Source organism: Schistocerca serialis, chromosome 2 (genome assembly GCF_023864345.2).
Source record: "Schistocerca serialis cubense isolate TAMUIC-IGC-003099 chromosome 2, iqSchSeri2.2, whole genome shotgun sequence".
Classification (NCBI taxonomy): domain Eukaryota; kingdom Metazoa; phylum Arthropoda; class Insecta; order Orthoptera; family Acrididae; genus Schistocerca; species Schistocerca serialis.
In genome coordinates, this window is record NC_064639.1 from 780,342,667 (window position 1) to 780,363,569 (window position 20,903).

The following is a 20,903-nucleotide window of genomic DNA, read 5'->3' on the forward strand; positions in this document are numbered from 1 at the left end:
CCAAGTATTAATGAACTTAGCGCTGAGGATTGAATACTGTTTAACTGAAGCTTCATTTTTAAGTACAATGAAAAAGTCGTCACAATGGTTCCAGTTTTTTGTGGAGAGTCTTGGAGAACACCTTGTAGACTGCGCTTATTTATGAGATGCCTCTTGTTCACCTCCATTTTTACCGACTGATGCTATGATCGTTTCTTTCTACTCAGATGACACTCTTTCTTCGTCGCTAGTATTTAATAAACGTAAAATGTTATAATATTACAACGAATAGCATGGGATCTATTCTTCCATCTTCATTTACATGATATCAAAGTGTACTGACTTACTGACTAGTCGACACGTCTACATCGGTCTTTAAGAGTTAAAATACTTACAATATTTTTATAACTGTCGGTTACAGTTAGATCCCATATACTGGCAAATTTCAGATAATCTGGATAGAAAGACGAAATCTCACAACTGCAGACCTGCACTTTTTAATACCAACAGAAAATAAATTTTTTTATTAAATGCCACAGAGAGGTGTACAAAAAATCTCATGCCAACACTGCGGAGAAATATCTATTGGTAAGTCTGGCATAGCCGTGGCAATGAAGTTATCTGAACATGAGACAAGCTGGAGATTAAGAAAGGAAGATTCCACATCCTCCAGACAGCTGGTATAAGGAAAACACTCGTATGGTGTAGAGCGTGAAGTTTTGTATTCTATAAAGAAAAGCAGGGATTAGTCATTTGCGATCAACAAACATATGACACAGAATTCAAGCATAGTATTACATAACCAAACTCATTTTCGTCTCTGCTCGCTCTTAAATTAAATTTTAGTCATAAATAACAGCTTTAAATCGTAAATTCAGTCGTTTTTCATCAGCTGTTGTGTGTAACTCTAAATAATTTATTTACGTTTTTAGTTAATGTACTTATTTCTGTATAATAAAACGCTATAATACTTCCATACGCAAACACACTACATTTCATATTTATTTGTACCGGTGCAAATTACATCTGTGAACATCGCACGTCATTGCAGCTGTGTTTGCGACATTCACTTGTCACCTGAGGACGTCCTAAGAAGTCACAAACCGGTTCGTGACCAAATTAATACAATTTTCCTGGACACCAGGAAGTATTTACTATCTCAAATTGTAATCATGCTCCGCCAGGCACCAATGGAAAATATAGTTCTATTTTTCTTGTCTGGTGATTGAAACATCAACTACTGTCATACAAGTTGTTTATTCATATTAGTTTATTACAGGAGTGTTGAATATGAAGAGGAAACAGAAACTTAGACAGTTGTAGACTTCACTGATGAGGCAGACACGCTCGCCAGCCGGCGGCCCCCTACTCGCGGCAGTGGCAGACGCCCTCGTCGCAGTGTCCTCCCCTGTAGCCTCTGTTCATCGCGATGCAGCGGACGGCGCACGCCGAGTCCGCCACGCCGAAGGCGCTCAGCGCGTCACACGTAAAGCGCACGTGGCGGCCGCCGTGGTGCTCTGCTGGTGCTGGAAAGGACAATCCAGTGAACAATAACAAATAATTAAGATATTGTTAATAAGTAACAAACAGCCACTCTCAGACTAATGTCAGCATATTTGTAAAATATGGACTATTCGATCCAAATTTATAGACTACTCTTCGACCCTACATTTTATTCTTGAAGTTGAAATCTTATTTCTCCAGTACTAGCTATATACTTATTCATCGAGTACAGTTATGTTCATACAAATGTTTGTCTTGTCTTGTTCTTATTCGAAATATGACGATGGTTTTATCGATATCACTGTGAATAAGAAATGGAGTGATCGCATACGTTCAGTCGCAGGTAAAGCGAGTGGCTGATTTCAGTTCGTTGCTGTGATGCCAGGAAAAAGCTTTCTGCGAACGAAGGAGATCTCTCGCAGACCACCAGTACGAAATCTTCTAGAACATTGATCAAGTGTGTGGGACCTGTACTAGGTGGGACGAACAGCGGATGTAGAAAGTCTATGAAGATGGACAGCATGAATGGTCACTGGTTTGGGGTTGACCTGTGGGAAAGTGTCACAGAGATGCTGAATCCCTGAACTGGTAGACACTTGGCGACAGATACCATCGCGAGAAAACACGCTTACAATGTTTCAATTTAGAACTCTTCAATGTTACAACGCATCTAATTTTTTAGACCTCTTCAAATAGCTTCCAACACAATCGACGTTTCAACTCCTCTCCTGGCTACTTCTTCAGGAGTCCCCCGTTAGTTTAACTCTATCAGAGACAACTGTCGCTTTTACTTGTAAAAGAATTTTCCCAGACTTGTTTCACAAAGGTGGAGTTATTGAGTAAATTTTTTAGGACTAGTGTTAGTGGGCTAGCGTGAATGGATAAATAACGGGTAACAGGCAGAGCAGGAGAGGGAGAAGGATTATCAAAATATTAATGTCGTTCCACAGAGGCAACTTCTCGGTCATTGTATCTCACGTACGCCGTGAGTGCGTATTAATTTCCTTGAAGGTAGGTAGGCACAAAGTTGGAAGCCTATAGTCATCTTCTCTTTGAAACTTTTTCTTTCTTTAGAACACGCTTACAAATGATTACTTCACGGTAACAAACAAGAACAGAATATTATTTTATCGAAGCTGGATATTGTTGAATTCTGTTGCTGATATTCAATCGTAGAAGTGATGAGCTTGTCGGCAACCAGCCGCAAACATTTTTAAAATGGTTTATCTCATTGCCACGGCAAGTTTCGGATCATTATGTTTCGACGGATTACTACATTTGAAAAAGTGTATCCATCTGAACCTGTTTTACCAATGAAACAAACCGTTTCTAACAGTGTTTGTGACTAATTTCAACCTTCGCAAATAATTCTGAACTTAAAAAGGAGTGCAATATAATCTCGAACATACATTGTCATTAGTTTTGTAGCTCGTGGAATATATATGTAACTGTTGATGAAATGGGGAAAATACTCAAGAAAGAACTAGTACTAAATCGTTCGTCGCTCCGAATGCATGCAATATGAAGCTTGTCTCACCTGGGGAAGAAGAGGCCATGCTGGCAACAGCAAGAAGAGTGAACAGGAAGGCGAGCGTCGATGTCCTCATGGTGCTATCCTCTCAGAGATGATGTGTGTCCCAGCGGCGTACCTGGACCGTGCTTCTCTTCACCAGGCGACGGTATATATAGCGGCTGCAGGTGGGTTCGGTGCTTCCCAGTCCCCTCAGACAGTGGAAACGAAATGCAATTAGCAGTGCTCTGTGCTCCACTGTCACCTTCTTGTGAAGTGTTCATCGTCTGCCTGCAACACATGCTACGCAACGACGCTTCTAGCGGAACTGCTCGCCATGTGTCATAGTCCTGCTTTCTGCGAACAAACCCAGAGCACCAGCAACAGTCTTAAAATATGTAAAAAATAATAAAAACTCAGAAATCTCGTAGTTTTTAGGAAACAGCAACACTCGCAACTGCCATGTCGTAAACGTTTGTCTCTGGAGCGAAGAGAGTTATTGTTGTAGAGTATTGCAGAGCAGAGCATCTAAAAATCCGAGCATAGTTGCTGTGTGTTATTTCACAATTATTTATAGAACAGTGGAGAGCAGACGTTCTTATTTCGAAGCACTACGCTATACGAAATATAGTGGGAAATTAAAACTGATTTGCGAGATCGAGAGTCGAATCCGCCTTTCGTGAGCTATGCTATTACCCGATAATCTATCTTGGAACTCTTCACTAGTTCGAGGTTAAATTCTCACTCAGAAAAGCAGTGTGAGCTGGTTTCAAACATTACGGTTGATTACAAGTGTGTGACCGTCCGTAATTGTACTTGGGACCTTTGCCTTTCTCGCTCAAGCTCTCTACCGGTTGAGCTATCCAATGTCGACTCACGACGTACCTTCAGACCTATAATTCCAACAGCACCTCTTCTTCTACATTCTCCTGTATACCTAGCGGCACTAGCACTATTGGAAGAATGGGTATTACGGATCGTCTGTCATAAATTAACAAACGACGAAGATGATCCCCCTTGGTGCACAAAGCGGGCCGGAAGACCGTTGCAGAAAGAAAGTGAAATTATAACGAAAGCAAAGTCCCCAAGACTGGCCGTAACCAGAAGGTCGAAACTTAGCACGGACGTCAATGCGATATGCTTAAAATAGTTACCACGAAGAAATGTTTTTATTTCGAAGCACTACGCTATACGAAATATAGTGGGAAATTAAAACTGATTTGCGAGATCGAGAGTCGGATCCGCCTTTCGTGAGCTATGCTATTACCCGATAATCTATCTTGGAACTCTTCACTAGTTCGAGGTTAAATTCTCACTCAGAAAAGCAGTGTGAGCTGGTTTCAAACATTACGGTTGATTACAAGTGTGTGACCGTCCGTAATTGTACTTGGGACCTTTGCCTTTCTCGCTCAAGCTCTCTACCGGTTGAGCTATCCAATGTCGACTCACGACGTACCTTCAGACCTATAATTCCAACAGCACCTCTTCTTCTACATTCTCCTGTATACCTAGCGGCACTAGCACTATTGGAAGAATGGGTATTACGGATCGTATGTCATAAATTAACAAACGACGGAGATGATCCCCCTTGGTGCACAAAGCGGGTCGGAAGACCGTTGCAGAAAGAAAGTGAAATTATAACGAAAGCAAAGTCCCCAAGACTGGCCGTAACCAGAAGGTCGAAACTTAGCACGGACGTCAATGCGATATGCTTAAAATAGTTACCACGAAGAAATGTTTTTATTTCGAAGCACTACACTATACGAAATATAGTGGGAAATTAAAACTGATTTGCGAGATCGAGAGTCGAATCCGCCTTTCGTGAGCTATGCTATTACCCGATAATCTATCTTGGAACTCTTCACTAGTTCGAGGTTAAATTCTCACTCAGAAAAGCAGTGTGAGCTGGTTTCAAACATTACGGTTGATTACAAGTGTGTGACCGTCCGTAATTGTACTTGGGACCTTTGCCTTTCTCGCTCAAGCTCTCTACCGGTTGAGCTATCCAATGTCGACTCACGACGTACCTTCAGACCTATAATTCCAACAGCACCTCTTCTTCTACATTCTCCTGTATACCTAGCGGCACTAGCACTATTGGAAGAATGGGTATTACGGATCGTCTGTCATAAATTAACAAACGACGAAGATGATCCCCCTTGGTGCACAAAGCGGGCCGGAAGACCGTTGCAGAAAGAAAGTGAAATTATAACGAAAGCAAAGTCCCCAAGACTGGCCGTAACCAGAAGGTCGAAACTTAGCACGGACGTCAATGCGATATGCTTAAAATAGTTACCACGAAGAAATGTTTTTATTTCGAAGCACTACGCTATACGAAATATAGTGGGAAATTAAAACTGATTTGCGAGATCGATAGTCGAATCCGCCTTTCGTGAGCTATGCTACTACCCGATAATCTATCTTGGAACTCTTCACTAGTTCGAGGATAAATTCTCACTCAGCAAAGCAGTGTGAGCTGGTTTCAAACATTACGGTTGATTACAAGTGTTTGACCGTCCGTAATTGTACTTGGGACCTTTGCCTTTCTCGCTCAAGCTCTCTACCGATTGAGCTATCCAATGCCGACTCACGACGTACCTTCAGACCTATAATTCCAACAGCACCTCTTCTTCTACATTCTCCTGTATACCCAGCGGCACTAGCACTATTGGAAGAATGGGTATTGCGGATCGTCTGTCATAAATTAACAAACGACGGAGATGATCCCTCTTGGTACACAAAACGAGTCGGAAGACCGTTGCAGAAAGAAAGTGAAATTATAACGAAAGCAAAGTCCCCAAGACTGGCCGTAACCAGAAGGTCGAAACTTAGCACGGACGTCAATGCAATATGCTTAAAATAGTTACCACGAAGAAATGTTTTTATTTCGAAGCACTACACTATACGAAATATAGTGGGAAATTAAAACTGATTTGCGAGATCGAGAGTCGAATCCGCCTTCCGTGAGCTATGCTATTCCCCGATAATCTATCTTGGAACTCTTCACTAGTTCGAGGATAAATTCTCACTCAGCAAAGCAGTGTGAACTGGAGATGAAATGGGAGATAAGATACTGCGTGAAGAGTTTGACAGTACTGAAAGACCTGAGTCGAAACGAGGCCCCGGGAGTAGACAACATTCCATTAGAACTACTGATGGCCTTGGGAGAGCCAGTCATAACAAAACTCTACCATCTGGTGAGCAAGATGTATGACACAGGCGAAATACCCACAGACTTCAAGAAGAATGTAATAATTCCAATCCCAAAGCAAGCAGGTGTTGACAGATGTGAAAATTACAGAACTATCAGTTTAATAAGTCACAGCTGCAAAATACTAATGCGAATTCTTTACAGACGAATGGAAAAACTGGTAGAAGCGGACCTCGGGGAGGATCAGTTTGGATTCCGTAGAAATGTTGGAACACGTGAGGCAATACTAACCTTACGACTTATCTTAGAAGAAAGAGTAAGAAAAGGCAAACCTACGTTTCTAGCATTTGTAGACTTAGAGAAAGCTTTTGACAACGTTAACTGGAATACTCTCTTTCAAATTCTGAAGGTGGCAGGGGTAAAATACAGGGAGCGAAAGGCTATTTACAATTTGTACAGAAACCAGATGGCAGTTATAAGAGTCGAGGGGCATGAAAGGGAAGCAGTGGTTGGGAAAGGAGTGAGACAGGGTTGTAGCCTCTCCCCGATGTTATTCAATCGGTATATTGAGCAAGCAGTAAAGGAAACAAAAGAAAAATTCGGAGTAGGTATTAAAATTCATGGAGAAGAAGTAAAAACTTTGAGGTTTGCCGATGACATTGCAATTCTGTCAGAGACAGCAAAGGACTTGGAAGAGCAGTTGAATGGAATGGACAGTGTCTTGAAAGGGGGATATAAGATGAACATCAACAAAAGCAAAACAAGGCTAATGGAATGTAGTCTAATTAAGTCGGGTGATGCTGAGGGAATTAGATTAGGAAATGAGACACTTAAAGTAGTAAAGGAGTTTTGCTATTTAGGGAGTAAAATAACTGATGATGGTCGAAGTAGAGAGGATATAAAATGTAGACTGGCAATGGCAAGGAAATCGTTTCTGAAGAAGAGAAATTTGTTAACATCGAGTATAGATTTAAGTGTCAGGAAGTCGTTTCTGAAAGTATTTGTATGGAGTGTAGCCATGTATGGAAGTGAAACATGGACGATAACCAGTTTGGACAAGAAGAGAATAGAAGCTTTCGAAATGTGGTGCTACAGAAGAATGCTGGTGGGTAGATCACGTAACTAATGAGGAGGTATTGAATAGGATTGGGGAGAAGAGAAGTTTGTGGCACAACTTGACTAGAAGAAGGGATCGGTTGGTAGGACATGTTTTGAGGCATCAAGGGATCACAAATTTAGCATTGGAGGGCAGCGTGGAGGGTAAAAATCGTAGAGGGAGACCAAGAGATCAATACACTAAGCAGATTCAGATGGATGTAGGTTGTAGTAAGTACTGGGAGATGAAGAAGCTTGCACAGGATAGAGTAGCATGGAGAGCTGCATCAAACCAGTCTCAGGACTGAAGACCACAACAACAACAAACAGTTACCACGACGAAACTTTGTCTTGAAGTAAGGGAGGAAATCCAAAGACATCTAGCCGTATGTAACGTACGCTAGCGGTAAGACACAATCCATGCCTTTTGTGCGCGATAACAACGGAAATACTATCGATGACAGTGCTGCTAAAGCAGATTTACTACACAAGGCCTTCCGAGATTCCTTCACCAAAGAAGACGAAGTAAATATTCCAGAATTCGAATCCAGAACACGTGCCAACATGAGCAACGTAGACGTAGATGTCCTCGGACTAATGAAGCAGCTTAAAACACTTAATAAAAGCAAGTCGTCCGGTCCGGTTCCGTATACCAATAAGGTTCCTTTCAGAGTGCCTGGATGCAATATCTCAATACTTAACAATCACACATCGCCGCTCGCTGCATGGAAGATCCATACCCAGCCTGGAAAGTTGCACAGGTCACACCAATATGCAAGAAAGGCAATAGGCGTAATCCACTAAATTACAGGCTCATACCATTAAAATCAGCATGCAGCAGGATCCTATAACATATATTGTGTTCGAACATTGTGGATTAACTTGGGGAGTCAACACGGAATTAGGAAACATCGTTCTTGTGAAACACAAGTAGCTCCTTAGTTGCACGAAGTGCTGAGTGCTTTTGACGAGGGATTTCAAGATGGTTCCGTATTTCTGGACTTCCAGAGGGCTTCTGACACTGCACCTCACAAGTGGCGTCTAATAAAATTTCGTGCTTACAGCATATCGTCTCAGTTATGCGACTGAATCCGTGATTTCTAGTCGGAGACATCACAGGTCGTACTTACTAACTTAAGTCATCGAGTAAAACAGAAGTGATGTCTGGTGTTCCCTAAGGTTGTGGTATAGGCCCTCTGTTGTTCCTTATCTACGAAAATGATTGAGGAGACAATTTGAGGAGCCATTTTAGGGTGTTTGCAGACGACGCTGTCGTTTATCGTCTAGTAAAGTCATCAGAAGATCAAAACAAATTGAAAAATGATTTAGAAAAGATGTCCTTAGGTTAGTTAGGTTTACGTACTTCTAAGTCTAGGGTACTAATGACCCCAGATGTTAAGTTCCATAGGGGATTGAGCCATTTTTTCTTTTTTTTTTTCGCGTACCAGCGTTCTCCGTCCCCGCTGCTTCCCTCCATGGTATATTGTTCCCACAGCATTTTGTCGCGACCGTAACTCATCATCAAACGACGTAAAACAGGTTTAGTGCCGTCGACCCGCTACCGGACTGTTGAATGTTGTGCTGGAAGGCGTTAAGCACAGTTGTTCCACGTCGACTCTGTGACCTGTCTGCATTCCAGATCCTTGAAATGGGCTAAATTCAGCTTTCACGAGTCCCAACCGGGGCCACACCTTCTGCCATTGGAGGGAAAGGGTGCAGATGTAGGCGATATAGTAGGAGAAGTCTGTAAGCCACCACTCAGCGTCAAGCGAGGCACTTACGAGTGCTTGGGAAACAGACACGATCAAGACGAATCGCTGAATGGCTGGTGACATAGGTATATTCAACTCGATCACCATGCACGTGGTACCTAGTACCGGTGAGGTTCAGTTCCTGCACTAGCAGCTTTCGTTCCTGGCATGTGGAAAAATGGGCGTGTCGATCCTGCTGGAAAAATACACAGCAGAAGACGCCGCCAAGAATAATATGTTAGTAACAGCTCGCAAACAATGAATGACCTCTTCTGAATAGGACATTGATGATTTAGACTCCAAGGAAGGTCACAGCAAGACCCCTACCCGATGGTATGTGAGCCACTTCGTTTAATTCAGCGCCTTCCTTTAAAAGTATAGCCGTTCAACTATTGTTGTGACCAGTCTGGGTATGGATCTTTCGTGGAGCGAGCGGCGGTATGTGATTGTTAAGTATTGAGATATTGCATCGACATACTCTGAAAGGGACCTTATTGGTACACGGAACCGGACCGGAAGACTTGCTTTTATTAAGTGATTTATGCTGCTCCATTAGACCGAGGACATCTGCTTCTACGTTACTGAAGTTGGCAGCTGTCTTGATTCGAATTCTGAAATTTTTCTTCGTCTTCTTTGGTGAAGGAACCTCGTAAGGCTGCGTGTAGTAAATCTGCTTTAGCAGCACTGTCATCGATAGTATTTCCGTTGTTATCGCGCAGAGAATGCATGGTTTGTGCTTGCCGTTAGAATACGTTAGATACGTGGAGAATGTCTTTGGATTTCCCGCCTTGTTTGGAGACAAAAGTTTCGTCGTGGTAACTATTTTAAGCATATCGCATTGAAGTCCGTGCTAAGTTTCGACCTTCTGGTTACCGCCAGTCTTGGGGACTTTGCTTTCGTTTTAATTTGGCTTGCTTTCTGCAACAGTCTTCTGACCCGTTTTGTGTACCAAGGGGGATCAGCTCCGTCGTTTGTTAATTTATGATAGACGATTCGCATCACCCATTATTCCAGTAGTGCTAGTGCCGCAAGGTATGCAGGGGAACATCTGTGAAGTTTTTGAATGTAGAAGAAGAGATGCTGTTGGAATTGTAGGTCTGAAGGTACGTCGTGAGTCGTCATTGGCTCAGTCGGAAGAGAGCTTTAGCGCGAAAGGCAAAGGTCCCAAGTACAGTTACGGACGGTCACATACTTGTAATCAAACTTGAAGTTTGAAATCAGCGGACACTGCTTTGCTGAGTGAGAATTTATTCTCGAACTTGTGAGTAGTTCCAAGATGGATTATCAGGTAATAGCATGGCTGGCAAAAGGTGGATTCGACTCTCGATGTCGCAAATCAGTTTTAATTTCCCACTAAATTTCATACAGTGTAGTGTTTCGAAATAAAACGTGTGGCTCTCCACTGTTGTATAAATCATTGTGGAATGACACGCAGCGACTAAGCTTTGGATTTTCAGATGGTGTGCTGCACAATACTCTAAAACAATACTCTTCTTTTTCCAGAGCCAAATGTTTACGACATGGCAGTTGCAAGTGTTGCTGTTTCCTAAAAACTACGAGATTTCTGAGTTTTTATTATTTTTTACATATTTTAAGACTGTTGCTGGTGCTCTGGGTTTGTTCGCAGAAAGCAGGACTATGACACATGGCGAGCAGTTCCGCTAGAAGCGTCGTTGCGTAGCATGTGTTGCAGGCAGACGATGAACACTTTACAAGAAGGTGACAGTGGAGCACAGAGCACTGCTAATTGCATTTCGTTTGCACTGTCTGAGGGGACTGGGAAGCACCGAACCCACCTGCGGCCGCTATATATACCGTCGCCTGGTGAAGAGAAGCACGGTCCAGGTACGCCGCTGGGACACACATCATCTCTGAGAGGATAGCACCATGAGGACATCGACGCTCGCCTTCCTGTTCACTCTGCTTGCTGTTGCCAGCATGGCCTCTTCTTCCGCAGGTGAGACAAGCTTCATATTTGATCTATTTGGAGCGTCGTGGTGTTGTGACGAACGATTTAGTACTATTTCTTTCTTGAGTATTTTCCCCATTTCATTTACGTTTACATATATATTGCACAAGTTACAAAACTAAGCACGGTTCGAAAGTAGTCACAAACATTGTTAAAAACGGCTTGTTTCATCGGCAAAGCAGTTCAGATGGCTACACTTCTTCAAATGTAGTCATCTGTCGAAACATAATGGTCCGAGTCTTGCCGTGGCAATGAGATAAACCTTTTTAAAAATATTTGTGGATGGTTGCCGTCACCCTCCTCACTCTTTAACTGAATATGAGCGACAGAATTCAACAATATCCAACATCGATACAATAATATTCCGTTCTTGCGTGTTATCGTGAACTCCTCATTTGTATGTGTGTTCGAAAGAAGGAAGTAGTTTCAAAGAAAACTTCGTGTCCTCCTGCCTTCAAGGATGTTAATACGCAGTCACGGCGTACGTAGGATACAAAAAATGACCGGGAAGCTATATCTGCGGAACGACATTAATACTTTGATAATCCTTCCCCCCTCTCCTTCTCTGCCTGTTACAGATACGTATCCACTCAAGCTAGCCCACCAACACTAGCCCTAAAAATTTTACTCAATAACTCCACCCACGTGAAACAAGTCTGGGAAAACTCTCTTCTGTTAGTGAAAGCGACACTTGTCTCTGACAGAGTTAAGCTAGCAGGAGACTCCTGAAGAAGATGCCAGGAGAGGAGTCGAAACGTCGATTGTGTTGAAAGATACTTGAAAAGGCCTAAAAACTTAGATATGTTGTAACATTGAAGGGTTGTAAATTGAAACACTGTAAATATGAATTGTCGCGATAGTATCTGTCCCCAAGTGTCTACCAGTTCAGGGATTCAGCATCTCTGTGACACTTACCCACAGGTCAAACAAACCAGTGACCATTCATGCTGTCCGTCTTTGAAGACTTTCTACATTCGCTGTTCGTCCCACCTAGTACAGGTCCCACACACTTGATCAATATTCTAGAAGATTTCGTACTGGTGGTCTGTGAGAAATCTACTTCGTTCCCTGAAAGCTTTTACCTAGCGTCATAGCAACAAACTGAAATCAGCCACTCGCTTTACCTGCGACTGAACGTATGTGAGCACTCCATTTCTTATTCACAGTGATATCCATAAAAGCATCGCCATATTTCAAATAAGAACAAGACAAGACAAACATTTGTATTCACTAGTGTATTGCTAGTACTGCAGAAAGAAGATTTCAACTTCAAGAATTAAATCTAGGGTGGAAGAGTAGTCTATAAATTTGGATCGAATAGTCCATATTTTACAAATATGCTCACACTAGTTTGAGAGTGGCTGTTTGTTACTATTAACAATATCTTAATTACGTGTTATAACTCACTGTACTGTGCTTTCCAGCACCAGCAGAGCACCACGGCGACCGCCACGTGCGCTTCACGTGTGACGCGCTGAGCGCCTTCGGCGTGGCGGACTCGGCGTGCGCCGTCCACTGCATCGCGATGAACAGAGGCTACAGGGGAGGACACTGCGACGAGGGCGTCTGCCACTGCCGCGAGTAGGGGACCGCCGGCTGGCAGGCGTGTCTGCCTCATCAGTGAAGTCTCCAACTGTCTAAGTTTCTGTTTCTTCTTCATATTCAACACTCCTGTAATAAACTAATATGAATAAACAACTTGTATGACAGTAGTTGATGTTTCAATCACCAGACAAGAAAAATATAACTGAATTTTCCGTTGGTGCGTGGGAGAGCATGATTACAATTTTAGATAGGAAATACTTCCTGGCGCCCTGCAAAATTGAATTAATTTGGTCACGAACCGGTTTGCGACTTGTTAGGCTGTCCTCAGGTGACACCTGAATGTCGCAAACACACATACAATGACGTGCGACGTACACAGATGTAATTTGCACGTAAGATACAAATATTATGAGACGTAGAGTGTTTGCATATGGAAGTATTATACCTTTTTATAATACAGAAATAATTACATTAGCTGAAAATGTTAATAAATTTTTTTAGAGTTACGTAGAACAGATGATGAAAAAAATTTGAATTTACAGTTTAAAACTGTTGTTCGTGACTAAAAGTTAATTTCAAAGAGAGGAGACATGATAATTTGTGTGATTATTTATTACTAATCTGAAATTCTGTGTCATAGGTTTGTTGATTTCTAGTGTTTTCAGTAGGGTCATCTCTCTGCTTTTCTTTACACAATGTAAAACTTCACGTTCTACATCATACGAGGGTTTTTCTTTTACCATCTGACTGGAGGATGTGGAATCTTTCGACTTTCTACCTAGATTATTTGAAATTTGCCAGTATATGGGGTTTAACTGTAACGGACAGTTATAAAAATATTTTACGTATTTTAACTCTTAAAGAACGTGTCGGCTAGTCAATGAATGAATATCGTGTGGCTAGGGTCTCCCGTCGGGTAGACCGTTCTCCGTGCGCAACTGTTTCGATTTGACGCCACTTCGGCAACTAGCACAACACAACACTCAGTCTCTGAGCGGAGAAAATCTCCGACCCAGAAGGGAATCGAACCCGGGCCCTTAGGATTAACATCCTGTCGCGCTGACCACTCAGCTACCGGGGGCGGATGACTAGTCAACACGTCAGTATCCTTTGAAACCATGTAAATGAAGATGGAAGAATAAATCCCATGATGTTATTTGTGCGTTTATTAAATACTAGCGGTGAAGAAAGAATGTCATCTGAGTGGGAAGAAGCGACCATTGTACCAGTCCGTAAAAATGGAAGTAAACAAGAGGCATTTCATTAAAAAGCGCAGTCTACAAGCTGTTGTCCAAAACTCTCCATAAAAAACTGGAACCATTGTGGCGACTTCTTTCTGTACTTAAAAAAGAAGCATCAAATAAACAGTATTCAATCACCAGCACTTAATTCATTAATACTTGGTGGTTATAAACCTTTGCTACCTGAGACGGCCCCCACGTAAAACGGGTGCTCGTACGGCAATGAAACTTCGTATGACATTTGTAGGGACACGGGGAAGAGAAATAACAAACCATTGAAAGCAACACATTCGCCTACAGTTCTTTGATTACGAACAAAGTGTTACGTTCCAGGTTACAGCCGTTGCTCAGTGTGGCGAACATCTGCATTCACGACAGCCTGGAACCGCGCTAAAGATTAATCTGCTACTGCTCAAAACAACGGCGGACAGCGGAATGTTCAGCTGTCGTTAAACACTTCACTGACTGCTTGAAGATCGCATACTGCGCCCAGCATTCTCAACCATGGCAACAGCAACTTCTTCAAACATTTGTTGCGCAACTGGCCGTCGGCCTCACCCAGACGCTGTTTCTAAATCGCCAGTTAATTCGAACTCCGGAATAATCTTCTTCAACTCCGGAGCGGAAAGAGGACCACTCCGAATTCATTTAATGCGTCGATACTCAGGAACGGCACCACAACTATTGCTGTTGTTTCCATAAAACAGCTTTACGAGAAGATGCCTGTCCACCTTGTCCAGACCCGTACTTTCTGTCTGCAGCTGCAGTTCACTCTCGTGCTTTTGTTTCAGCCTTACGTCTCCATACCAGTACCGGCGCCTAGCGGCAAATCATGACACACACACACTACTAGCAACGAAGATCCTGCAGAGCACATTCTGAACATGATTTGTATAAGGTTGTGTACCCAAACGGTAAATCGTTTCCGTCAACACCGTCTCAAATAGCGAAAGTTATAACTACCTTTTAGGGTAGTACTCACAGTTCGTCTCGGATGAACCACTGCAACAAGTAGATAAAATTAAAAGAAATCCCCGGAAAATTTGAAACACCCGAATAAAAATCATAAGTGGATGTGCAGTTCTGGACTCGGACTGCTTCAGAAAAGATTTCTCCGCCAACAAATTCAGTTAACACCAAACGTTACAACAAAGAGTATATATTTGTCTCCGCCTACCTCAGTGGTTTCAAAACATTACACTGAACAAAACTACTGAAAATGAAGAACTTGCTCTCGTATACGTTCACTCAGTCTCCATTTGGAGATAATGGGTGTTGCGTACAGACTGTAAAAAAAGTGACCGTGGATGGGTGGGTATGTGCATGGAAGCACATGTGCCAGTGATTTTTGCGTTGTGCTTGTTTTAACTGCAGACAAAGAATCCACAGGAAGCTGATGATGGCGTTAATTATGTTGAAAATGTTGTGGATAATGATGTGGTACAGGCTCACGGGTGAGAGGGTGAGAAAAGAAAGAGGAAAAGGTTTTGTAAGTGTTGTGGCCGGGCTGTCGAGGGAGCATAGTTTCAGGAACTTCTGCCAGAGGTTCAGGAGGTTCATGAAGTTGATGATACTTGCGATGTGGTACGTACTGAAGGTGAGAGAAAAGTCGTGTGAAAACTGATCTTTCGCAGCGCACAGTGGAACTGAATGAGACATTTTTCTGCCTAGGGAAAGCTGCTGCCAATGACACACTGTCACAAGGTTATCCTGTCGTGAAGGACGGACTAATTGAACCGTGTAAGAAGTCTTTAAATTTCAACTCGTGTAATTTGGTGTTGGGGGTGGGGGGTGGTGCAACGAAGCATAGTTGTGCATAAAGAATTCAATCTGTAATGTGGTTTTTGTGTGATCAGAATTATAGGGATGTGTTTCCTGGGGGAACTTAAGAGAAGATTTTGTTGCAAAGACAGTGTTTCAATGATATAGCATGCAGCGACTTAAGAAACCACAAGATATACGAGAACTTATTGATGAAACTGAAAAACTATTGAGAAAGGCCATTCCCTCTTGAAGATATTTTGTTAAGAAGAAGGAGTTTCGTAATATAATTTTTCTAGTTCGTTACTACATGCGTAAATGGATTAAGATATGTGGATGAAAAACGAAGGAAGTCCAGTAGGCAATCAGCAAGTCAAGAAGGACGCTTTACCACGAAGCAGATGCGCCAGCACGTACAGCATACCATGAGGGACCACTGAATGCGGCCATACCAGCGAGAGCTGGATCATAGTGTTTCTGACTCTACTTCCTGTAATATGTATCTACTTTAAGCGGAACCCACCTGACCAGATACACTGCATTCTGCTAGTATATTGGGTCAAGTAAATAAATAAATATGTAAATAAATAGTAATTTATTTAATAAACAGATAATGGACGCTATGGTCCACTGCGGGCTAGAATACAGAATATATAGGCATACAACAAAAAAATGCAAAAATAGAGCTAAATGCTCTATTTACTTGAACATAAATGAAAATGGTAGCAAAGACTGTAGGTGGTGCTTTTGCATATGACCACTAACGGCACCTGCACATTGTTGTCAATACGTTGTATCTGTCAGTCGCGATCAGAAAAGTGTTCTTTGTAGTTGTGAGCGCATTATTTCGGAGTTAAATGAATTTGAACATGGGGAGATTTTTGGTCCTCGTATGTGGGTGCTTCCATAACTAAAATAACCGAAGTGTTTTGAGTTTCAAGAAGCACCGTATCAACGATTTATTCCGCATACAGAGAAAGCGGAAAAACATCATACACTAAGTCACAAAGTGAACGAAAGCGTGTGTTGAGTGTTCGTAACAGACAGGCACTGAAGAGGATAGTGCCGAAAAGTAAGTGGAAGAAGGCTGCTGAAGTCACTGCAGAAAACGTCGCACTTGCGAACCCTGTCAACACCGATACAACACCATCTATATAAGCAGCGGATGGCATGACTAGCACTCATCAGTTATTCAAATGTCGGTAACAGGAAAATGTGGAACCAAAGCCATAAAAACCAGGACTAGGGAGCAATGGAAGAACGTAATTTGGTAGGATGAGTCTAGTTTCACAGAGTTTTCAACTACTGACTTCGCTTACGTCCCAAGAGTGGAGCGTAGCAGGCCTACAGGAACGATATAGTGGAGACATGGCTTAGCCACAGCCTGGGGGATGTTTCCAGAATGAGATTTTCACTCTGCAGCCGAGTGTGCGCTGATATGAAATTTCCTGACAGATTAAAACTGTGTGCCCGACCGAGACTCGAACTCGGGACCTTTGCCTTTCGCGGGCAAGTGCTCTACCGACTGAGCTACCCAAGCACGGCTCACGCCCCGCCCTTTCTTTCAGGAGTGCTAGTTCTGCAAGGTTCGCAGGAGAGCTTCTGTAAAGTTTGGAAGGTAGGAGACGAGGTACTGGCAGAAGTAAAGCTGTGAGGACTGGGCGTGAGTCATGCTTGTGTAGCTCAGTCGGTAGAGCACTTGCCCGCGAAAGGCAAAGGTCCCGAGTTCGAGTCTCGGCCCGGCACACAGTTTTAATCTGCCAGGAAGTTTCATATCAGCGCACACTCCGCTGCAGAGTGAAAATCTCATTCTGGAAACCTCAGTGACTAGTTGCAGAACGTATATTCAGTAGGCTGACACTGCATATGTTGCCGACCAGGGCTTCTGAAACGAGAAGTTGCGACACCATTATGGTACCTCCGGGACTGTGCTGATGACAGGAAAACTGGAGTAATGACGTAATGGTTGCTCAACGATTCGGCCTAGCTCCTTGACCTTGGTGGACAATTTCGCTACCGTTTAAAAACCAGTATCACACTAGGTTTCCGTATATACTGCCAAATTTAGACTCAGTCTGGGTCATCGACAGTCAGTAATCACGAGAGAAGATCCACGCAGTCTCCGAGCTGAGATGAGTCATCGAGCTGCCACCGGACGCCGACTTCACCAACTGCAGGCCGCTGCCAGTCAGGATCCTGTCGACTCAGCGCCATCCTACCGGCGGGCCACCCGCTCGGTGACTACCATCTGCTGCTGGCCGCCTTCCTGCTGGGCCAGTTTTAGAGCCAGGGCCCTCTAGTTGCCCAAACGTAATCGCTCGAGTGGGCAAGCACCGCCGTCGCTCATCTCCCCGTGTGGCCACACACTGTCGCTGTTTTCCATCGCCCTGTACGTGCACACGCCACCGCCATCATTCATTCTGGGGAGCGCAATGTGATCCTGCCTGGTCCGGTACACTTCGTGCTGCGCTACAGCGCCATTCCAGCTGGTACAGACGCCTTGCGCCATGCGATACGCAACACTCCACTCCGTTCTCGATTCAGCGCTACAGCCGCCGTACTGACGGCGTCACTTTTCCTGCTGCTGCCACATCACCTGAAGGGACAACAACGTCCTGTCAACCTGTCAGACCGCTGCCGACTATAGCTCAGTTCACTGGTCGAGGACAGCCAAAGTCACGGATTGCGCTGGCCTTCTCACAATACTGTCTGCGATGCTGTAGCATGTTATGAAATGAAGGTTTTTTTTCCAACTATGACAGATCGCCGCCTCACGCATGGCACCACACCAGTGAAGCTACGATTAGAATGATGAATTGGAGATATCCTGCCCTATCACACCTATCCTCACGGCCCACCACACCGGTCGCTCACATCGGCCGCTACACGACATTAAATATCTATTCTACTGACCAGAAGTTATCTGTACACATATTTAAGCTGTAAAAGGCATGAGGAAACGTTTTATTCTGGATAAGGGTTCAAACCGGAAACGCATAATCTTTCTTAGCACATTATGCTCAATAAGGTTTATGTCAGTTTACCCAAGACAGCCACACAAACACGTTCGTGTGCGTGGTGTGTTTCTCAAACCGTTTTGATACAGCGTGAGAGTGGTGCGATGCTGCACTGTGCGAATCCCCTGCGGATTGCTGTAAATGAACAAATACATGATGGGACAGTATCATCTTGTACTTATTGCTGTAAAAGACGATTTTACGCGTAACTAGAGGTCACACGTCATCCGAAGTAAACATCCCCCACACGATAATAAATCCTCCACTTATTTAAACGGTGCTCTGTTGGCAAGAAAGGTACATCGCCACGTGTGGTTTTGGTGCACTCCTATCCAGCCATGGGCATGTACCAATGTGGGTTGCGACTCATCATTTCATGGGACTTTTCTACTTGCTTCGGACCTCCAGTATCAGACTTCCTGTTTCCCGTTGCAATGTACTTAGCCTGTGGCACGGGGTGAGAAGACTTGAAAGCTTCCGTACCCTGTAGTTAGGAGATGGCATCGATGGAATGTCTGCTCACAGACTACGTCCAAAAATAAATTGTCAACTGGTTTGCTGTACTGTGACCCATCTATCCGCGATATCTGACCATGACGTTTTGTGATCAATAGGCTCTTTTCCACGACCATTGTGTCTGGCTGCACTTACACTCTCCCCCCCCCCCCCCCCCCCTCTTCCCAACCCCCAACACCCCCAACTTCCCCTAATAATACGTCAGATATTGCGTGAAATTTAATAACAGCATTTTGTTACTTGGGCATTTTGTTGCTTGGGCGTCAAAGGTATAACTCCGTCAGGCAATGAATTTACGACGTCAGACTTACAATGAAAGAAAACAAGGTTAAGAGGGTAGTATTAATGCTTCAGGTGTTCTACATTGTCTTCCATCACTTAAGGGGGAGAAAATCTTGAAGACTTGATTTAGAGATGTTCAGTTCGTTGTTCTATTGCGATTTCGAGACAACTTTGACACGCTACGGCCGCACGCCCACTACTTAACACTTTATTTTCACAACTGATTGGTCGAATTCCCATAAGTTGTTTAAACTTGTTAAATCAAGCTGCCATCGTGGTTACTTTGCTGAAGTTCCTTATACGCCAGGAATGAAATGAGCCTTTGAACTTTCTAGAAGAGCGACGTGTACCTGAAGTTAAACGAGGTCCTTCGCGAGACGGGAATTCGATGAATCTTTGTCTACATCTATACTCAGCAAGTTTCAGTGAGTGGTGGAGGGCACTTTGAGTGCCACTTTCATTTACTGCATTCCTGTTCCATTTGGCAATGGTAAGTGGGAAGAAATTTGGAAAATGCTGAGGTCATCGGTCATCAGGCTTACACCTACTTAACCTAACTTGAACTACCTTACGCTAAGGACAACACATACACCCGTGCCCGAGGCATGACTCGAATCTCCGACGGAGGGAGCCGCGCCAGCTGTGGCAAGGCGCCTCACACAGCGCGGCTACCCCACGCGGCTGTGGGAAGAATGAGTGTCGCTGAACTTCCGTTTAAGCTCTAATTTCTCTGATTTTCTCACTGTAGTCATTTCGCTAGATGAACGTGGGTGGCAGTAATAAGTTTCCTTGTTCTTCTTGGAACGTACGCTCTCATAATTTCAACTGCATACCACTCCATTATGCACAGCGTCATTTCTGTAGCGTCTGGCAATGGAGTTTATTGAGCATTACAGTTACTCTATCGCGCTTATTAAATGATCTCTCTACGAAACGCATCGCCCATCATTGGATAATCTCCACCCAATCTATTAATCGAACGTTCCCAGAGTGATGAGAAGTACTTCAGTATCGATAGAACAAGTGTTTCGTAAGATATTGCCTTCGTAAATTGATTAAATTACATTGGAATCTTACAAAAAATCTAAACTTTTGGTCAACGAAGAGAGCTTTTAAGACGTGAAACTTCGTGTGTAGTCCATGGAAGTACTATAGGACTATTACTTTTAAGAATATATATAAATAATGTAGTGGATAACGTCTAACGTTCCGTGAGGCCTTTCATGGCTGATGCAGTTACATACAGTGAAGACTCGAGACTAGAAAATTGTAGCGATATAAAGGAAGAACTGCAGAGGATAGCGCATGCCGCAGGGATTGTAGCTGACCCTCAGCATAAACAAACGTAACGTAGATCTAACAGATACACAAAAGGCCGTTAGTGTATGATTATAAAATCGCAGAACTATCTCTGGAAGCAATTACTTTCATCACGTTTCTAGGGGTATGCGTACGAAGCGATATGAAATGGAACGATCGTATAAAATAAATCGGGAGTAAGGTAGATGCCAGACTGAGATTTATTGGAAGAATTCTCATGAGATGTAGTCAATCAATAAAGGAAGTAGCTTACAAAACACTCG